This window comes from Oncorhynchus mykiss, chromosome 21 (assembly GCF_057628025.1).
Source record: "Oncorhynchus mykiss isolate SJ-2025 chromosome 21, ASM5762802v1, whole genome shotgun sequence".
NCBI lineage: Eukaryota > Metazoa > Chordata > Actinopteri > Salmoniformes > Salmonidae > Oncorhynchus > Oncorhynchus mykiss.
This window is the reverse complement of record NC_143042.1, coordinates 34,868,890-34,872,905: the sequence shown is the minus strand read 5'-3', so window position 1 is coordinate 34,872,905 and position 4,016 is coordinate 34,868,890. Positions and strand designations below refer to the sequence as shown.

General features: G+C 43.2%; 1 pseudogene; it reads left to right on the top strand.

Moving 5' to 3' along the window:
* Positions 1-2,612: 2,612 nt before the first annotated feature.
* Positions 2,613-3,594, top strand: LOC149973073 (uncharacterized; annotated as a pseudogene).
* Positions 3,595-4,016: the final 422 nt, after the last annotated feature.

The following is a 4,016-nucleotide window of genomic DNA, read 5'->3' as shown; positions in this document are numbered from 1 at the left end:
TTTGTGTGTGTGGTTGTGAGTGGGTGGGTGGGTGAGAACCACAGGGGGCTTTTCCATTGAACCTTTAAACCAACAACACAGAAAGAGGTGTCAAGAGGTAGAGACGGAAGAAAGTGGAGAGAGAGAAAGAGAGAGAGAGAAAGAGAGAGAGAGAAAGAGAGAGAGAGAAGGGGGAGCCATACGACGGAAAAACAAACCGAATGCATCGCCAGACAAAACAAAGCAAGAAAAGGAGGAAACAATCCTTCCATCCTTCCGATGGACCAGCAATAAGACAACAAGTGGTCTGACCTGCCCACTCACTCCTCCCCCCTCCTCTCCTCCCCCTGTTTCTCTCTCTTCTTCCCCTCCTCTCCTCCCCCTGTTTCTCTCTCTTCTTCACCCTCCTCTCCTCCCCCTGTTTCTCCCTGTTTCTCTCTCTTCTTCACCCTCATCTTCTCCCCGTTTCTCTCTGCTTCTCCGTTTCTCTCTCTTCTCACCCTCCTCTCCTCCCCCTGTTTCTCTCTCATCGTCTCCCTGTTTCTCTCTCTTCTTCACCCTCCTCTCCTCCCCCTGTTTCTCTCTCTTCTTCACCCTCCTCTCCTCCCCTGTTTCTCCCTGTTTCTCTCTCTTCTTCACCCTCATCTTCTCCCCGTTTCTCTCTGCTTCACCTTCCTCTCCTGCTCTTTCTCTCCCTCCCTCCCTCTCACCTTCCTTCTTCACCTTCTTCTCCTACCCCCCTCCTCTCTCTTTCTCTCAATTCAAGGGGCTTTATTGGCACGGGGAACATATGTTAACAGTGTCAAAGCAAGTGAAGTAGATAATATACAAAAGTGAAATAAACAATAAAAATGAACAGTAAACATGACTCACAGAAGTTCCAAAAGAATAAAGACATTACAAATGTCATTATGTACGGTATGTATATACTGTTGAAACGATGTGCAAATTAAAGTACAAAAGGGGAAATAAATAAACATAAATATGGGTTGTATTTACAATGGTGTTTGTTCTTCACTGGTTGACCTTTTCTTGTGGCAACAGGTCACACATTTTGCTGCTGTGATGGCACACTGGTATTTCACCCAGTAGATATGGGAGTTTATCAAAATTGGGTTTGTTTTCAAATTATTTGTGGATCTGTGTAATCTGAGGGAAATATGCGTCTCTAATATGGTCATTTGGCAGGAGGTTTGGAAGTGCAGCTCAGTTTCCACCTCATTTTGTGGGCAGTGTGCACATAGCCTGTCTTCTCTTGAGAGCCAGGTCTGCCTACGGCGACCTTTCTCAATAGCAAGGCTATGCTCACTGAGTCTGTATATAGTCAAAGCTTTCCTTAAGTTTGGGTCAGTCACAGTGGTAAGGTATTCTGCCACTGTGTACTCTCTGTTTAGGGTCAAATAGCATTCTGGTTTGCTCAGTTTTTTTGTTAATTCTTTCCAATGTGTCAAGTATTTATCTTTTTGTTTTCTCATGATTTGGTTGGGTCTAATTGTGTCCTGGGGCTCTGTGGGGTGTGTTTGTGAACTGAGCCCCAGGACTCATCTCCAGGTTCATCTCTCTGTAGGTGATGGCTTTGTTATGGAAGGTTTGGGAATCGCTTCCTTTTAGGTGGTTGTAGAATATAACGGCTCGTTTCTGGATTTTGATAATTAGCGTGGATCGGCCTAATTCTGCTCTACATGCAATATTTAGTGTTCTACGTTGAACATGGGGGATATTTTTGCAGAATTCTGCATGCAGAGTCTCAATTTGGTGTTTGTCCCATTTTGTGAATTCTTGGTTGGTTCTCTCTCTCTCTCTGATCCTCATACAACTCTCCCTTCTACTCCTCTGCATTCTCCCTCCTCTCTATAACACCCTCTCCCCCGGTCTCGCTCATTCTTTTACTCCTTTCTTCATCCTCATCCGCAGGACATTTAAAAAAAATGTATTTATTTTTTATATGTGTATATATATTTTGTATATTCATTTATATTCTTTATTATTACCTTTATTGTTTTATTTCACTTTGACCTGCATTGTTGGAGCTCTTTCAGGTTATGAACATTTTCACTGTACCATATAATTACACCTGAAACTTCTGTACATGTGATCATTAAAATTCGAATCTAATCGTTCCAAAAAATAACTTGCTAAGGAGAGAGAGAACATTATTTCATACAATGACACAACAATACATCTGCTATTAACCACCGGCAAAAAAAATAATAATCATGTTCATGTTCTTCACCTGAGAAAATCCTAAACACGCTTCAGTGTGCAATAGGTAACACCTCTATCTCCATATTTGCCTCCTGATAATGCAAAATGCGGTGTAATATTAACCGATCTTTCTTGACAGTTTGCTGCAGCAAGCACCATCAAGCTCATCCCCCAAACGTTGGAAGGTTCTTACCCATCTCTCCCAGAGAGCTTCTCATCTGAGGTCCGCGACCTCCTGTGTGACATCTTCCAGCAAGACCCGACCATTAGGCCTTCAGCTGGTGACACCAAACCCTTCATTATCAGTTTCCTCACAAAAAAGGTTTGTTATACAAGATCATATGATCAATTCATATAATGAGTTTGTTCATTAATTAATCCATTCATCCATAAGTTCATTAATTCAATCAAATTATCTGTATAAATAAATGTTCTATAGAGTGAGAACTGTGGAGGAACTCCAGACCACCTTGGACAAGCTGAGAACTCTGGCAGACGGCTTGGAGAGTATGCACAAAGGCACCACCATAGGCAGTCTGAGGGGAGGTGTTATTGGAGCAGCTGGAGGAATCACCTCTATAGTGGGGCTTATCCTGGCTCCCTTCACTCTGGGCGCCTCCCTGATCGTCACCGGGGTTGGTATTGGGGTGGCTGTCGCTGGTGGAGCCACAGCAGGAGTATCAAACATCACCAACATGGTCAATCAGTCCAATGACCGCCGAGCCATCAAGAACATCATCAAGGAGTTCCAGGAGAAGATGAACTCTGTGGTGACATCTCTATAAGACATCACTGATGGTTTGGAGACACTGAGGGCAAGTAGCTCTTTTAACATAGGAAATTACAATTTCAATGCAAATGCTGGGGTAAATGCTGGGGCATACCAGAGCTCTTCCGATTTCTACGGGTGGCCACCATTGGAAATGTGGTACAGTTTCTCCGGGTGGCCACCATTGGCAACTTCCAGTACAGTTCGTGTGGCATAGGTGGCGACAGGAACATTTTCAGATATTTTTGTATCTGTTGATATCTTCTTCATCGCCATGGATGCCAAAGAGATCACAACATCCGACAGGAGAAGGTGAATGAGCAGCCGGGTGATACCAGTATGTTAGAAGGGATGGACACAGACTCCACCACTGAGCTGAACCCTGCATGTGAAGAACCAAAGGCTGAGGTCAAGTCAGAGACCATGAAGTTCATCCAGACGATCAGACAGACAGCTGAACAGCTACAGGAGAGCCTGGACGAACTGAGTGACATCATCTCATTCATTCCTTAGAGGACTGTTACTTAGACAACTGAGATGACTCAGTTTTATTGATTTTAAAAGACGTAGAAACAAGAAATAGAACGGAAACACAGGTATTGGCAGTGTGACTCTGACACCCTGATAGGCCTACAGGTTGTAATCACGAGCAAATTCCTTTGTCCATTCTCAAATGCTTGCACAATACATCCACAGGTACACCTCCAATTGAATCAAATTATGTCAATTAGCCTTTCAGAAGCTTCTAAAGCCATGACATCATTTTCTGGAATTTTCCAAGCTGTTTAAAGGCACAGTCAATTTAGCGTATGTAGACTTCTGACCCACTGGAATTGTGATACAGTGAATTATAAGTGAAATAATCGGTCTGTAAACAATTGTTGGAAAAATGACTTGTGTCATGCACAAAGTAGATGTCCTAACCAACTTGCCAAAACTATAGTTTGTTAACAAGAAATTTGTGGAGTGTTTGAAAAACGAGTTTTAATGACTCCAACCTAAGTGCATGTAAACTTCCAACATCAACTGTACACACAAGCACTCTCTTTAGGGGCCCCGTGCC